Source organism: Coturnix japonica, chromosome 24, assembly GCF_054131305.1.
Source record: "Coturnix japonica strain WE chromosome 24, WE-NBRP24, whole genome shotgun sequence".
Taxonomy (NCBI): Eukaryota; Metazoa; Chordata; class Aves; order Galliformes; family Phasianidae; genus Coturnix; species Coturnix japonica.
Genome location: NC_140686.1, coordinates 4,910,691 through 4,928,325, shown reverse-complemented (window position 1 = coordinate 4,928,325; position 17,635 = coordinate 4,910,691). Strand labels below are relative to the sequence as shown.

The 17,635-nt window shown below is 44.7% G+C and overlaps 2 long non-coding RNA genes and 1 pseudogene across 3 annotated transcripts in view; 2 read left to right on the top strand and 1 right to left on the bottom strand.

The window, feature by feature from the left end:
• Positions 1-1,336: 1,336 nt before the first annotated feature.
• Positions 1,337-3,631, top strand: LOC146757130 (uncharacterized). The gene is made up of 2 exons (XR_014937112.1): positions 1,337-2,651; positions 3,032-3,631. It is a non-coding gene; the product is annotated as an uncharacterized LOC146757130 (long non-coding RNA).
• A 920-nt stretch (positions 3,632-4,551) lies between these two features.
• Positions 4,552-6,583, top strand: LOC146757129 (uncharacterized). The gene is made up of 2 exons (XR_014937041.1): positions 4,552-5,142; positions 6,319-6,583. It is a non-coding gene; the product is annotated as an uncharacterized LOC146757129 (long non-coding RNA).
• A 5,059-nt stretch (positions 6,584-11,642) lies between these two features.
• LOC146757128 (uncharacterized) overlaps positions 11,643-17,635 on the bottom strand; it is a 44,694-nt pseudogene continuing 38,701 nt past the window's right edge. Inside the window, exons 34-37 of the transcript XR_014936950.1 lie at positions 16,736-16,968; positions 16,107-16,353; positions 14,137-14,182; positions 11,643-12,628 (exon numbers count right to left, since the gene is read on the bottom strand). The product of XR_014936950.1 is annotated as an uncharacterized LOC146757128 (transcript). The remainder of the gene's footprint in view (positions 12,629-14,136; positions 14,183-16,106; positions 16,354-16,735; positions 16,969-17,635) is intronic.

Here is a 17,635-nt window from a genome sequence, read left to right as displayed (position 1 = left end):
TCCCGTGTAACAGCTCCTTGGTGTTGGGGCCGAGTCCAGGGCGTGGGGCTGCGCCGCCTGCAGGAGGGCTGCGGGGCTGGGGCAGCTGGTGTGGCTGGGTGCAGTGTGTGGGCGTGTGGGAGGGCCTGCAGCAGGGATTTGGGGTGTAATCAGAGTGACTGGTATCCCAGTTCAGTCAGAGGTCTTAATTGTAGGTAAGGGTTGAATCCGCCGAGGTGCTGCGCAAGGAGAGGCGCTGGGTGCAACTATGGAAAGCAGAGCTTGTGTGTCCCAGCAGGCAGGTGTAGTCAGGTCCCCTTTGGAGCCTGCCGTTCTTGGCGCTGAGCTCAGGAGCCCCATCAGCGTGGTGCTGCGTGCTGCGTCTGTGTCCCAGACTTATCTAGATCAATCTATGATGGATAGATCAATCTATGATCTCCAGATGATGTTATGATGTGGAATACCAATAGAAAAAAATACAAAACCATGAGAGTATGGCAGCCCAAAAAGATTCCCTTGTGGAAGAAGGGGGAGGGTGAAGGAGGGTGATGGAGGCTGAGGGCCCTTTACTCGGTGCCGACTCCTCTGTGACCTCTTGCTGGCCGGAGAGAAGGGCTGCCTGCTGGGCACAGGGAGCGCCTTGGAGCTCCCATGTCGTGCCCTGCCCTCCAGCCCCCTCCTCATCCCATGTGGAACGCCAGTGCCAGCAGTGCGGCCGCCATTTTAGAACCCTCACCACGTCACCTTGGTCACCACTGCCGCGCGCAACACAGTCGCCTCTGACAGTTGTGGCAGTTAACAGCCATGTCGGCAGCTAAGAGGGCGAGGGTGGAATTTTCCCCAGTTTCATGCGGGAGGATGGAGCTGGGGGCCCTAGGACTGAGAAGGAGGAGGGGGCCCGCCATGACCACCAGGCAGAGGATGGGTAAGAGAGCCCAGTTCCATCGCGCCTGCACCAGCCTGGTGACGAGCAACCATGTGGAGCCCATGGAGGTGGATCCACCTCCAGAGGAGCCCATGGAGGTGGATCCACCTCCAGAGGAGCCCATGGAGGTGGATCCACCTCCAGAGGAGCCCATGGAGGTGGATCCACCTGCAGAGGAGCCCATGGAGGTGGATCCACCTCCAGAGGAGCCCATGGAGGTGGATCCACCTGCAGAGGAGCCCATGGAGGTGGATCCACCTCCAGAGGAGCCCATGGAGGTGGATCCGCCCGCAGCATAGCTGGCCTGGCACCACACCACCGTGCCAGGCCCCGCGTTGGCACCATTGCAGCTCCACCGTGGCTGGTCCAGGCGCTGAGCTCCTTACCCGCTGCTTGGCCCCCCGCCCCCGGCATTAGCTGGGTGGCATTTTTGTAACATCTGCTCCTCCTTCGGGCTTCTTCTGCAGCCACGTCCTGTGGGCCCCCAGTCCCATCTTTACCCAGTTTTTCTTGTTGTTTTTTTGGTTAAGTTTAGTTTTAGAGTTAGGTGTAAGTTGTTGTTCATATTTTCGAGTTAGGCATAGGTTTTTGTTCATGTTTTACTGTTAGGAGTAGGCTTAGGAGTAGGTTTAGTGTTAGGAGTTGTTGTTTTCCTGTTCGGAGTAGGTTCCTGTTCTTGCTGTAGTGTTAGGAGTAGATTGCTGTTCCCATAGTAGAGTTAGGCATAGGTTACTGTTGGTACTGTAGGGTTAGGCGTGGGTTCCTACCAGCAGCTGGCAGCAAACAGCGCTCGCTCGGTAAGCACGTCTGCTTTCTCCCCCGGAGCCGTGAGTGCGACTGCCATGAGAGCAGAGGTCTGATGCCATCTGTGAGGGATGAGATTTGCATCCGCTGGCTTTTCCGTTGCAGAATGTCCAGCAGCAGAGCGTGAGTGGCCGTGAAATGAAGCTGGGCCTCAGGAGAGCCGTCTGGAGCTGCGTCACGAGCTTCCTGCATGGCCAGCACAAGGTAGGTGTGCCTTACTGTAAGCGTGCGCTGAAGCAGTGTTGGTTAAGCACGGCTCACTCCTCTGTCTGCAACAGATGGGCTTTCTGCACGCTTTATTGCTGTGGCCGGCGTTGAACAGCACAGCAGCAGCGAGGCCTCGAACATGTCCACAGCCAGGTACGTGAATGTGAGTAAATTTAGCTGTGTGAATGATGTTATTGTTCATATTAGTAAGGCAGTATTCACATGTGTGTGATGGAGCTCAGGGATAGGTTTTTTCTTGCCTGGTAAATTTTCCCTTCTTTGACACCCACCCGTCCTCTCTTGCTTCTCTTCCCCTCACCTGTAAGTGCAGCAATACTGAAGGCTGAGGGCTCTTCTCCGAGGCAGGCGCTAAAGGGCAACTGAAATGCAAGTTTGATGTCCCTCTTTGTTCTTGGGTCGGTAGTCCAAGGTGACCAAGCTTCAGAGCACTTCTCTAAGTCAGCCTGGAAATGTTTCTAGCAGGAAGTAACTCCATCACAGTGCCTGAGAGTAATGATGCCTCTATTTTCCCCCCTCACAGCAGGCAGCCTCCATAAGAGAGCAGTAGAGCAGCAGGCTGTCTGTGCTATGGCTGCTGATCTGCATTTCTGGCCACCTGAGATCCCTGAGCCCATGCTAATGAAGAACATGCTGCGCCACGGACTCTTCTATGGAGCCGTTTTGCAGCTTCTCTGTGCTGGCCATCATGCTGCCAGTTTCCAGGTCCCCAAAGGCAGTAAGTGGTGCTCTCATGGGCTGGGAGAAAGGCACGGGCAACCGGCAGGGAGGGAACCATCTGTAGCTGTTGCCAGCAGCCTGGAGGTGCCAGCTCAGTCTTATCCTGCGGCTGCTGCTGCACACTATGAGCTGCCAGGCAGAGGGTCCACCTGCCCGTGCAGGGACCACATTGCAGGAAAGGGCTTTAGGCTCTGGTTTGTGTGGGATTTGGGGAATGAGACAGGGGTGGAGATTCTTGTGTGCCCGACTGTCAGGAAGGCGGTTCCCAGTTCTGGCAGCCCAACGTGCCCAGCAGGGTGACTTGAGCTCCCAAAGCGAGCCGCCAACCAGTTGTTAGCTGAGAAGGTTCCCTGAGCGTTTCTGAATTGATTCTTGTAGGACTCGGAGAGTTTGGGGACTGAGACTTGGGAGAGAGTGAAGAAAGCTGAGGCAAGGCAAGCGCTTCTCAGCTGAGGAAGAAAGCCGAGAAGGAAAGCAGAAAGCAACGATGATGGCTTGAGCGAGAAGCTACAAAGGACAGCAGAACCACCTGCAACTCTTCCTCGGAGGTGGCACCAAAGGCAGCTGACTGAACAGCCCAGTTTACCGGCACAGCCGTGCTTTCCCTGTCATGGACGGTGGAGATGATGGAAGTGAACTGGACAGGAAGGGCTTGTGCTGCGTTAGAAGGAAAGAGGGCTTCACCTGTGCAGGACTTGGTGTATGGCAAGAGCTGGAGATGCTGTGTTCCTTCAGGGTGTGTCTCTTGAGGTCCAGGGCCAGTGTAGGGTTAGGTTGAATTAGAGCTGGCTGGGACTGGAGAGGGAGGAGGTGATGTAGCCCCATGGTCAGGCTTCTCCTTGGGTCTGACTGGAGGCTGAGTGACTGATTGCTAAGCGGAAATCGTGGGCACTGGGGTTTCATTTTGGGGTGTGGGCGGGGTAATAAATAGAAGCCGAGTCCTTTTGTACGCAATAAAATTGAAGCAAACTTTCTAAACCTGGTGCTGCCTCTTTCAGTAGCTGGTCAGAACGTCCCTCGCTCGGGCTGGCAATCGCAGGGCGATGAAGCGGTCGGCTTCACGTCTCTCCCTTGACATGGTGCAGGTTTTCCTACGTTTCCTTGTTGGTCTTCCCAACCTGTGGCCTTTCAGCCAACCGGTAAGTGCTGGTGACAGGCTGTGAGCATCTCCTTACTCTCTGAGGTCCGACAGAAAGAAACCAGAGGAGGGGAAGCAGCCCGCGAGGAAGAAGGGTGTCCCGTGCTCAGCCCCTTGAGTTGGCCTCTCTTCCCTGAGGGTTCTTTCAGCTTCTGATGCACCGTGTGTTGCTGTTTGCCCTGGAAAGCCCAGCTGCACGCTGGCAGCCGTGGCCTGTGCATCAGCCTCCCCTTGAGGCCCAAGGAGTTGTTTGTTTTTATGTATTCACTATTGGTGTGGCATTTTGTTGTTTTGTTCAGCTTTGAGATCAAGGGGTAATTTAACACCGTTGGAAGTAATTGGGGTTCAGGAGTAGCACATGTAGAATTCTGATCATGCAGCAAGTTGTGATTTCTACTGTGTTAAAGAACTGGCACACACATATACGCCTGCAGCCGGAGCTTGATTGACTCTCATCAATACGGCCTTCCAAAGCCCGGCCCTGGGGAGTTGTCCACAAATTTTCCAACCTTTTGTATTACCTAAGTTTATTTTAAACAGACAAGGAGGAGTAATCTTTTAAAGGCTTTTTCTAAGGCATTGGACTAGGTTTTGATTATCATGTCACAGGAAGCTTCTGCATTCCACCTAGTGCTAATGTGATAAATCAAGAGCAGATTACACAAGAGATTCAGGCCTTGCTGCCAGTCTTTTATGAATCAGAACTTTGTTTCATGTTGCCAGATATTCTGGTTTCCTTTTCAGGAGATTCCTTTGCTGTATATTAAGAAGGCCAACTGCATCCTGGCCTGCATCAGAAACAGTGTTGCCAGCAGGAGCAGAGAGGTGATTGTCCCCCTGTTCTCAGCACTGATGAGGCCGCAGCTTGAGTGCTGTGTTCAGTTTTGGGCCCCTCAGGGCAAGGAAGACATGGAGGCCCTGGAACGTGTTCAGAGGAGGGCAACAAAGCTGGTGAGGGGTCTGGAGCACAGGCCGTATGAGGAGCGGCTGAGGGAGCTGGGATTGCTCAGCCTGGAGAAGAGAGTTTCACTCTCCCATCTTCTACAACAGGAGTCCATTCTTCTTTCTTATCGTTGATGGGTGGCAAGTTTCCATGGACTCTGCATTCTGTTCTTCAGCTTACGTGCCCGCAAGCGTCTTGTCCTTCAGCGTGGACCCACTCCAGCTCTGTGAAAAGGCTGTTCTCACAATTTGGAAAGGCTGTTCTCATGGTTCGGGAGACAGCCAGAGCTGGGGAATGGATGCATGGCACCCTAACTCTGACCAGCAAGGGAACGAGAATGGAAATGCAGACACTGCCAACTTCTACCAGTTTAAATCTGCTTCCAAACTGTTGTGGTTTGGTAATTTGGTTGGTGTTGCTATTCCACATCAGAACATCATGTGGGATAACGGGAGTAAAGGACACAAGTTTTTTATTTCTTTCTTTTCTTTTTCTGTGGACAGCCTTAAATGGGCATGGGGGGAGGGAAGCGGCAGCGGAGGGGAGGCCACCCTGCCCCATACATGCCCCCCCACCCCATAACTCCCCCCACCCCACATATGGCCACCCCTCCACCCCATAGAAGCTCCCCCTGCCCCACAGAAGGCCCCCTGCCCCATATAAGCCCACCTCCACCCCACATATGGCTGCCACCCCGCCCCACAGAATAGCTCATGAAGCTTCTTTAGAGCAATACAGTTTATTCAGTCTAAATGAACATGTGAACTTAATTACTCCACCATACAGTAAGCCTAGGATGAGGAATTAAATAGATCCCTTTATGGGTTTTGACATGAGTGAGGTTTTGGCAAGTTGTGCAATTTTTTATGATCTTTAGTGGGTTTTGTTGTTTCTTTTTTCCTTCCTAAATTAAAAACAAGAGCATCTTTCCTTCTGATACAGATTATGCCTCAATCTGTAAGTGTAAATCAGAGGCAGACTTCAGGCACAGGAAGGCAGTAAACATACAGAGTTATAAATTCAAGTACATTTGGACTTGATAAAAGCACAGTAATCCGCTGTTAACTGAGAAAGCCGCTTGGCATTCTGATCTGCTCATCATCATGGGAATCTTGCTACCCTTGTGGAGATGTCTTACTTTTGAACTCAGTCCTGTCCTGTTTCTGTCTAGTTCTTCGTAAATACTGATGCATCAGGAAGGAGAAATACTAGGGATTACTAGGAAGAACAATAGAACAGCAGGCATCATTGTGTCATTGCGTAAATACCTGGTATGCCTTGAATTTCAGAGGGTTGCAGTAGGAAAATGCACAATGAGCAGAAGTTAGAATAACGAGAGGTATGAAATGTTATATGTCAAGGAAAACCTGAATAGACAAAGGCTTCTCAGTGTGGAAAAGGCACAGCTGTAGAGTCAGCTGATTGCTGAAATGGTACAATGAGGTGGGAGAATACCACGAGAATTTGGCATTTAAGTGATAGAGCTCTACAGTTAAATTTAAGCAATAAAAACAAAACTAAGTCTTCACTTTCTAGGTTTGCATCAGAGGATTTTAACAATTGGTAACTTGTTTTTTATTACAGTGCTGTCATTGGTGAGATCGATGAAGAGACAGATTCAGCTCTTGACTTAGGGAATATTCGAGCAGAACCCTTAAGTTCAGTTGTGCATTGAAAAGAAGAGAATGCACAAGGACTTTGTAAATCTTTGGTTGTACAGACCTATTTAACAATGTTCAACAGTTTTTACAAATTGTGCGTAACTTGTCTAGTCACCAGTTTTGGTTTTTTTATTATGAATATGTTGTAGTTTCGCTTGTAAATTAAAGTTTCTACATTTTACTAAGTATGTTTTTGTTGGATTTACTTTGGACATTTCATGCTGTGTAATTTCACTATGAATAATGGGAAACTCGAGCAATATCAGGACAGGGGGCTCTAGTATAGAGTTCAAAGAAGGTAATGCATCTCTATTCACAGGCTGACAAAGATGTAGGTGCTAGAGCATTCTTGGAGAAGCTGAGAAAGGTGATTTCAGACTCTTTCAGAAAAGACTGCTGACAAAAACTGGCAGCACAAAGCCCTATTAGGTTGATAGGCTGTGCATTGTTGAACTCTTCTTCAACAAGGTAGGCAAAGGATGGTCTGCTCACGGGTCTGGTTAGAATTTCAGACTGCAATTCAGTGCTGCCAGGAGGGAGACTACTCAGAAGCAAAGTTCTGTGTGACAGCTTAAACTGTCAGCTGTGAAGTTTGGTTACCTACACATGTAGACATCAGCAAAGTTAAGATTATTTTTTACTTTTGGATTGCATTCAAATTTTCTGTTTCAACAGCAGATTTTATTTCAGTTTTGATGCCATTGGTTTTGGTCTGGATTTGACCAAAGACTGTGCTGGTTACACTGGTGAAGAAATCGGAGAGAGAAGAACTGGTAACAAAGGGGTTCTTTAAATCAAACAGAAGGCCCACTACCCTTCTAAAAACTACAAAGGTGAAATCATAGCCTAATAAAGTTACACTCTACAGTGGATTGTTAGGTCTTAATTAGAGCTTAATTTTGAGAGAAGTTTCATTCTCAGATGTTGGAAGAAGTCTGGGAGAGGAAAAAGGGAACCACAAGCCGTTATTGTTTTGGACAGGGCTGTGCCAGTTGCTGTGTGCCATTTGGCTGGCTGCTAAGATTCCTGTGGTTTCCCACTCTGTACGGATGTAGAAAAGAAAGTGTTTCCTAGGAGATAAGTGGTAATTTCTGCAAAAGAAGTCCTTTCTCTCACTGAAGGAAAGAAAAAAGTACTCAACAAAGAAGAACAATTCTCAGGCTTGAAGGTACTCTCAGTACGGACTGCTGGTCTTAAGACTGACAGATGGTTCCTCAGTACATGGAGAGTCCTACTGAAATACATATAAGGTGTCAGTTCACAGTGTTCTTGAAAAGCGGCTTTTCCTGCCAAGAGCCAAAATCAAGAGTATGATAAATAACAAGAAACTGAGTAAAATTCAATGTGTCCTTGCAAATTAGCAAACTGATTTTACAAAAATGAGCAGGGAAGAGAAAGATGATGTTGAGGACAAAAGGAAGTAACACTGAATTGGAGGTAATCGTCATAATCCACTACGTTTCCTGTGTTGCCTGATGTTGGTCGCTTCCTCCTTTTGTTTATTTAAAAGACATCTTGGAGTTAAGGGACAAATCTTGGCTAACACTGGAAAAGGATGTCTCCAGTGAAAGGACTGAGCTGGCTTATAAAAAGATGTGTTGAATTCATTTGGTGTGCTTGAAGCAAAACAAAAGCCACCTTTGTAGTCAAAGAGCAAGTTCCTTAATTGCACTCCGTGTGCAGAGCCTCCGTGTCCACACGTCTGCAAAATTCTTCAAACATTAGTTGGTCAACCCATAGGTTGAAGGAATGTGATTCTGTTTTGAGGACTTAGTCTGATAAGGGAGGCTTTCTGTCCAGCTCATCCCTTGCTATCAGCTACAGCCTGTTATCCTTAGGCCTTGGACTTGGTGAGTATCAAACATGCTGAGCTAGATCTGGAGACTCATCAGGTAGTGTGATGTATCTAGTACGATTCCATCAGTATACTACCTTCCCAACAAACATACCAGTTCTGTATGTGTGAATAGATGCTTTTCCACCTATTAGCTTCCGATGGGTGAAGCTGTGCTCCACTGAGAATTTTACTCTGCAGGTAAAATGATCCTAAATACCTGGCTGGTGTTCTCAATGCCTTGCTGAGAGGTGATTTAGTTGATTCCATGGCTGACAGTTCATGGCTTGGAATTTTGTCATGTTCCTTTAGGAACTGAATGACCTTGAAGGCACTTCTCAGCACAATGAAAGCCTCTCAGAAGAGACTCAAACTCCAAATGGGAGTAATGCCGCTGTAACTACATGGTTTATGCTTGCAAGGTTTATTTGGTCTATAGTATTTGTGAACACATCTGCCTCTTTCGCATCCTTCAGGCTGTGGGTTTAAGGAGTGACAGTGACAACCAAAGGAAGTGTGAGCCATGGAGCCAGACATAGCAGCTCTGCCTTCATGTCTGGCAGCACTGTATGCAACTTGGCTAATTTTTAGTAATTGTATTTTCATTCCTACCTTCCAGCTGTGTGTTCTGCTTAGTGATTAGAACCATGAAAGTCCATGAGTTTTCTTTGAGTGGAAGAGGGTTCTTCAGTCTCAATTGCTGTCCAGTCAATGAGGGGAAACTTGTACCAGGTTTAGTTTAACTACATGTGGCAGAAGGTAATGAGTCAGGTGTTTGCCTTGAAAATCCCACACTTGCCTCTAATACTCTTTTAAGGATTTATTTATTTATTTATTTATTTATTTATTTACAGTAATTTTTACAGCAATTACAGAAACTGTGACATTTCTTCCAGTAGTAGAATCTTCCCTGAAGAAAATAAAAGCTCTGCTGATGAAGGTAGAAATCAAAGGTGAAAACAATAGCAGTCAGACTCCTGCCAAGAGCCACTTGCCTGCACTGTGATCCTGACCTTATCCAGGCAGTAATATCTTCCTTCCTGGACCTTGCAGCACGTTCCAGGAACTCGGGGACTTGTGCTGAACAATGTGTTGCTGCTGTTAGTCTGACATCAGTAACGCTGGCCCTGAATGGGTGCCAAGAAATGTCACTCCACAATGAACTCCTCCACTTGCACTGTTATATAAACGGTGTTGGTTTCTCCTGGGGACACGAGGGCAGGAGGAGGGCAGTCCCTGTACGATTTTTGTTCTCTGAAACATCAGTAGTGGTTGTTCCCCACACCTCATTGTCATCATTGTGTCATGGTTTTGTAATTTTGTAATTTTGCTATCAGTATTCCACATCATAACATCATGTAAAGTATGGATACTTCTATTGAATGTGCAGTCCACAGAAGAAGACTACATATCCCAGAGAACAACAGGGGTAACGATAAGTCACGGGACCAGGACGCTGTATAATCTCGTTCCCAGGCTGGAGTGCCCTCCTCCTTCTCTCGGACTTCTCGGAGAGTGGGAAGCGTTCCAGCCGTGTCGCATAGAGTTCACAGTAGGCCTCTCTGTTTTCGGGGACTCTTTCTCTCTCTGTTTGTTCGATTTGTTAGCCTCAATTATATTATATTGTGTTATCTTGTATTTCAATATCATATCCGCAGGCACCGAACCCCAAGGGGCCACACACGCTCCGCCTCACTGCTCCGGCAGCCCAACTCTAACTCGGTCCGGTCCTGGGCTTGGCGCAGCTGCTAGTCCGATGGCAATGGAAATTATAATAATTGATCACAGTCCGTTACAGATTTCTTTGTTCTTTCTCCACACCCACTGCTGCATTTGACTAGTCTTTAAAAAATCTGTCATGGGTTACTTAGATTTACCTATGCCCGTGACAGGGGAAGCCACCCCGTGGGCCCCCCCCGGGGCCCAGAAAGGAGGGGGAAAAAGGGGGATGGGATAAAAACAGCGGCAATCTAAGGAGGAAAAACTTATTTTACTAAATATGATATCGAAATACAAGACTCCTCACAAATTGAGGATTTCCCCTGCAGTTTCCTTAAATGACAGCATTCCCTGTCCCTTCTCTATCACAAGGAACTATCCACTCCCTGCACTGAATCTAGTTTAAAGCGCTGGTAATCAATCCAACCAGCTTGCTCCCCAGCATGCTTTTGCCCCACCTGCTCTGTCACATTCTGTCTGATGTCCACATACCTGGTCTCTCAAAGGCCTGCCCAAGATCACAGTAACCAAAACCTTGATCTGACACCATTACCTGAGCCAGTAATTTACCTGGCCCATTCTCACTCTTCATTTCTTAGCCCCCAGTCAGCAGTACAGAGAAGACTACTTGTGTTCCTGATCCCTTTAACATCTTCCCAAGGGATGCAAAGTCCCTTTTAATGTTCTGTAATTTCCTTTTTGCAGCCTCCTGGGACCCTACTTGAATGAGACCTTGAGTGGGTAGTAGCCTTCTATTTTATCAGAGGCAGTAGAGTCTTCTTAACATCTGTGACATGTGCCCCCAGATAACAGCAAACTGCTCTGGAGAGGTTATTTTTGGTGGCAAATTCGGGGCCTCAGTGCCTCCCAGCAAGGAGTCCCAATTACCAAGGCTCGTCAGCTGTTTTTGGTGGCACTAGTTTTAATAGGACTCCTTGGTTGGCCCTGCCCTGCATGCTTGTTGTATGCAGTGGAAGCAGGGACAGGTAGCTGGGAAGGGGCCAGGGATGCCGTCTGGACATGCATGGGATCAGGAAGGCTGAGGCACAGATGGAACTGAACTTGGCGAGGGATGTAAAAATAACCAGAAGGGAGCCTACAGGTGCACTGGGCAGAAGTGACAGTGAGGAGGGAGAACTGGCTTTAACCAACATGGAGAAGCGCAAGGTACTTTATGAGTGCTTTGCTGTCTGGATTCTGCTGGAGATATTCTTCCACCTGGCTCCTGGCTTGTACCAGCTGGAGAGAGCACAAAGGGCCACCAGAAGTTATCTCATAAAGGAATGGCCAACCTGCAGAAAAGGCTCCAAAGATCCCCCTCCCAAGCATGGCCAGGTTTACAACAGAGACTTTACCCTCGGCTTCCTGTTAATGAATCACCACCGAAGACCTGAAAGTGGTTCAGCACACCCATTAAAATCACAACCCTCCACACTTGTTTCAAGCATATACCCCTTAATTTCTATGATGACAAACCTTATGACATATAGTAGCTGTTTGCCCCACTGCTTCAAGTACCCAGGAGGAAAAGAACACAAATGCATGCTGGCCACTTGTCTGATCTCAGGGCAGACTGAAAGCACCAGAAGGAGAGATGGAAGTGAGCAGAGGAGGACTGTAGCAAGTCATAGAGGCAAGGAATGAGGTGGAAAGCAAGTCAAGAAGGCCAACAGAATAAAACAAAGATGTACCAGATATGAAAGTTTATTAAATACCAAGTTGGAACATAAATATCTGGAATTAAATATAGCATATTAGTGTCATAAAATACATTCATATAAAAAGGTGCAGTACCAATTGGACAGAAGGTTGAAACATTAATTTTCCTTCTTCCCACTATGAACCGCTTCAGGTTCATCATGTGTTCATCTACCAACTGTGAATGTCTTAAGATGAGTCAAATTCTAATGCAAAATCCAACAAGGATATCAAGTCAGAAATATCAAAAAGGTCACATTAAAGCTTTCTTGGCACTGCTACACACGCACAGTATTTTTAAACCCTAGGTGCGTGAAAGTGACAGCAATGTAAAGTGCATTCTTCTCCAGCTTAATCACTGCTAAAACTTCCACTTAACCAGCAGAAATATTCACAGCATCAGGACGGAAACAGCTGGCAGGAATCCAATCAAAATCTCCTATGCGTTAAAATAACACTGGAGACTCTACCACAAACAGTGGAAGGGTTAAATAGAACCAAAGGAATGCTTCTGGTAAAACCTTTAACAAAAAACATGGAGCAAAATAATGTGTCAAAAACATTTTGACAGTTCCGTCAAGTTCAAGAACCAACCTTACTCAGTCTGACAGTAATTAAAAATAGATATGGTTCTTATCCTGAGTGCAAAATAAACTGACTACCCCTCGGTGACCAACAGGTAAGTGCAGAGTGTCAACCTATTTAATATATTTAAAATTTATATTCAAACCGCAGTAAAGATGTTTCCACACTAAGCTGCAGGATGGGAAGTCACAGACCTCCTATGTAAACAAATGATCTCCAGTACTTTTCCCTTTACATTTTAAATAAAAATATATTTAGATCAGGTAATTTTGGTTTAAAACATCCCGGTACTCCTGTACCGCTCTGCAAAGGGGATCCTGGTCAACATTGAGATTTTTTGAAGATCCATAAGTAGATTTCATTGGAGAAGCTCTAGCAGTTTCAAGCTCAGCGGTGGCTGGAAAGAAAAGAAACAAGATTGACGATGTTACTTTTACAGTAGATTGAGTCAAATCAGTCACTGTAAAAACATTACTGATAACTGATCAGGCTACGCTCTAGAGAGATATTTAAAAACTTCCAAGGAAAACACAAATCAAAAAGGACAGGCATAAAGGAAGAAACATTTTTTCACATTCAATGATCAGCCAATACAATTTTTAAAGCTAGTTAAAGAAATTCCAGGTTTTAGAAACACAGAATGGTTTGGGCTGGAAGGGACCTTTTAAGATCACCCAGTTCCAATCTCCCTTCTATAGGCAGGGACAGCTCCCTCTAGACCAGGTTCCTCAGAGCCCCATCCGGACTGGCTCTGAATGCCTGCAAGATGGGGGCTATGCACAACATCTCTAAGCAACCTGTTTCAGAGTCTCACCACCCTTACATTAGGAAGTAAAGAGTTTCTTCCTAATATCTAGTCTAAATCTACCTACTTTCAAGTTTACAGCCATTTCTCCGCATCCTGTTATTACATGCCCATATATATATATGAAAGTTTTAGCCTTAACTTTAACTGCCAGGGATGTCTTAACTTTCCCTGGCTAAACCCTCTTTCGTTCATGGAAACACATCTTCGATGAAAGCAGAAAAGGATTTTCAGTACTTCCATCCATCAGCCTTTTCCAGACAAGATCCCCGGACCAAGCAAATACTACGGCTCCTACTACACATGTAATTATGTTTGAATATGCAAATGGGCACATGGCAATGGGTTTCTGTCTATTCAGGGAAATTGGAAGAGCTGTGAAGCAACAGCTGGATTCTCAAGGGCTCCCTGCTTCAAAATAACTCTAGGAACAGCAGCAGTGACTCTGGCAGAATGCTAATTGTGAAACAGTATGAATTCTTCTCTGAAGACCTGGCCTTTTATTATAGAACAGGCTTTACACTGCATATTAAAAGCAATCAGTTCATGCTGTGTTTGCCTATATATTGCTGAATGATTTTTACCTAAAGAAAGGCTATCTTTTCCACTGATTCTTCTTTATCCAAAGACAAGTATGACAACATGTCAGGTACAAAAAAAAGCAATGAAAAAGAGCGAGCAAAAATTAAGAACACCAGAAAATGTATATGGTATATTTGAAGTGCTGAATGCAATGAATGTATGCAGAAAGAGAAGTAGTGACAGAAGTCCATAAAAATCTTATTTCTGGGCTTTTTTTTTTTTTACATTTGATGTTTGTGCCTGAGGATGAAAGGTGACTTCAGCTTAAGCCAAGTGTATCTGTGCGGGGGAGATGGTTTGCTCTCCATGCTTTTTCTCAAAAGTAGCTGCAGAACATTCTGAAGAGTATATTGGTTAGCAGGAAGTTTTCCATTAAAACTCTCTAAGTTAGAGTTAAAAACAGCCCCACACTGTGCTTCAAACAGCACAAATCTTGACAACTTTTGAAAATAATTACATAGAAGTTACGAACAGTCATCACCTTCCTTAAAAACACTGATATCAGAGTAGCATATTACCTTGCTGAAGTTCCTTATTGATTTTTTCCTCCAAATCCTTCTGTACCTAGAATTATAAATAACACATGCATTATAAATAACACTGCACATTTTATTAAGTAACAGAAACCAGCTTGGATCGCTAGAAAGGAGCATTTGCCCCTCGCTCTCCCAGGAGATGTTTATTTACTGTCATTTACTCTGAATGCAAAGTTTTCATAAGGAGAAATTAGACCTTTTAAAGGGCCACAGTCCAAACACCGTATGCGATCATTTACATTTGAAGATATTTGCGACTCCTGTGTTATTTTCCATCAGGTCTTTAACGCATAGAAGTAATTGTCAAAACAGACAGCATATAGCTTCCAGACTCATGTAATTAGCAAATACAGTTAAGTGCTTGGAGCATGTGGCTTACGTGGAGAGGCTGAGAGCATCAGGACTGTTAAGCCTGGAGAACAGAAGGCTTGTGGTCTCACCTACAGGTGTAATTATCTGACTGTGGGATGCAGCATAAAGAGGACAGAGCAAGAAATTTCTCGGTGGTGTCAAGTAAAAGAACAAGAGGAACAGGCAGAAGTCAAAAGAGTGGAAATTTATAAGACTGCTAAAAATCAGGAGTGCAGACAGGAAATAAAATCAGAAAGGAAACAGAAACTGAGAGACGGAATGGGAAGTAGGTGTTCCCTTTCTTATGCTACCAGTAGGAAAACTGGTTTCATGAATCCATGCACTCACGCTGGTTGCAGCTAGCAGAAGTCACTATTATTTCCTGAACCCACTTTTCAGAGCTGCATTTCTTTCTCTTGTTTGTAATCAGTGCAATTTGTTTCTTCAAACAGTTGCATGGACAAAGTAATTGATACCAGCATTTTGAATAACGGCAGCGTAAAGTATTTTCAGCTTCTTATCCCTGAAGCTTTATCAAAGCTTTTGCAAAATCAAAGCCAAAATCTACACGAGCTTCCTCATCCCAGGAGATGCTCACACTCTACTTCAGATAACCTCCCTTACTTTGAAAAACACCAAATGTGCACTGAGAGCTTTAAATAAAAACAAAAGTGCAAGATGACTACACGAGGCAAACTCCAATTAAAGTTCCTTATTTTCCAGTTATTATGAACTTTACTGTCAGGAGAACTTGTAATCTCCTCCATCCAAGAAGGCAGCACTTAGTTTGAATTTAATGGCAATACAGAGGTGTTTTTTTTTGTTGTTGTTTTTTTTTTTCCCAATAGAAGGAAACAGATTACTGGAAAAATCTGAGGTATAACTGAAGCAAAGACAAGGCTCAGAGTCAGGTAAACTCTTGTCTTTTTAAGTAGCCTGGTGAACAGGCCAAGTACTAAGCAGCACAACTGGCAAAGTACTTCAAAGCTATTGCAGAAGTTGCAATCATGTATAAATTGCTGCAAAATATTATAAAGCTGTGAAGACTTGAAGAGTAGGTTGTTGTTTTCTCAGGTAATAATACATAGCAGGAAGCACAAAAAGAAATGTTTACTAGGCACAGCATGCATCCCACAGCAGACTGTATAGGAAGAAGCAAAGCAATCATACTCACATCATCCTAGTTTTAAAGGATGTCTTTGTTAGTATTAATGTACTAAAAGAAACTAAAAATGAAGATCAGTAAGGAAAAAAACAACGTGGCTTGACCAGAGATGTCTGATGGGCTGAGCAAAGATGTCAAAGTTATCCATTTCAAGTATGTCATACACTTATGCACATTCTATACAGTAAAGTTTAATAAATAGCTTAGCTGGGAACTTCCAATGCCACAGCAGCTGCTTATTAAATTTTCTCTAGTTGAAAAAAAAGAAAAAAAAAACAATACAAAAACCTTACATAAGTACATAGTTATGTGTATATACAGTTAGATAGTTCATCATTTAGATGTCAGTATTTTTGGTGTCTGAGCACTCTAGGAATTCTGTACAATCTTAATGACCTAAAGTCTTCATCACTGAAGAGTATTTCACAATGCTTACCTTATCCATGTACACTTCAACTTTTTTTCTTGCCAATCATGCAATCCCAGCAGCATCTAGGAAGCATTCCCCTTGGCTGAAGCTTCTGTTCAGTGTGGAATTGTTTCTGAGATTTCCCAGTTCAGCTGAATATTTTCCTGGACTTGCAATAGGACCTCCACTGACAGTGCTGCTCGCAATTAAAGATTTGTTTCTTTGGCGTTCCTCAAAGAGCTTACAATTGGCTTCTGCAAGTCTCTTGGTTGTTCTGAAATATTTAAAAACACACAAAGAATTATCTTTGATAATATTTTTGCAGAGTCACTTCTTCCAGGTCTTTGACTACTATTCAGCTTTTGAAAAGAGAAGGCATTAGAAGTCCAAAATGAGAGGGGCCCAAAGGCCATGTGTTAAAATGCTATCAACTTCAAACATGGGCCAGTGATGCCATAACTAGTGGTGTGACTGCTAGAACACTGAAGTGAAATGATGGTGGTTCCAAAAATAAAGGAGAAAGGTTTTAGAGGGTTACGCTTACATCCATAGTGCTGACACAGAAAAAGGATTTTAGGAGGAAACAGTACAAGGCTTTTCATGCAAGCTACTGCTACTTCACGTCTTGTTACCACTCCAAAAAAGCACGCACTTACCTTTCCAGCTTATTTGCTAGCCTTATTCTCATTTTCATTTCTTCACGATGCAGCTCTTTGTATTTTTCCACTTCCGCAAGCATAGATTCGTTTTGAAAAATATTGTCTTTGGTATTTTTTATTTTGTCCAACTCACATTCAACCTCTTTTATTCTGCACTTCAGCTGGTCTCTCAGCGAGGCATGATGATTTTCTCTGATTTGTTCTATCTTGTCTTGTGAGGCTGCCTGGACCTGAAGCAGATAATACAATTTCAACCATTGCAAAGAAAAAGTGAACTGCATCTCCCTATACGGTTGCCCATAACCAATTTAAAGGGCCCAGTTTTACTCAACTGAGTCAACTGGACCTTTTCACTACTATCAGCAATCAAGGCAAAACCCTGGAACCAACACGTTAAATAACTGTTTTCATCCAGACAGATCTGCTCTTAGCAATATTACTTATGGGAGCAGCTACTAAAAGAATGCTATGGCTGAAGGACAGGGCACACAAAAAGGATTCTACAAAGAAATTATGAGAATCCCATCCCCACTCTTTCTGCCCCACGGTAACTTCAGTGACTTCTTCCCTGAGCATTTTATCCTGTACAATGATAAAACATAACCTGTACGTATGGCCAAGCCATCTCTAAGTTATAGCATTCATGTGATGAACAGCAATAACAAGATGACCAGATGGCCATAGCTTCTTCTAAGAACTGCAAAACAGAAGTCTGTCAAGGGACGGCTATTAGCTTGGGGACCTGCAGGCAAATTACACACACAAAAGCACTTTTGCCAAACAATTTTCCATTCTTCCACTTCCCTTCAGGAAATATAGAAGTATGGCACTAACACAAAAAACCAAAGTACGAACAAGAAATGGCAAAAAGAAGTTACATAATAAAAACTACAGACA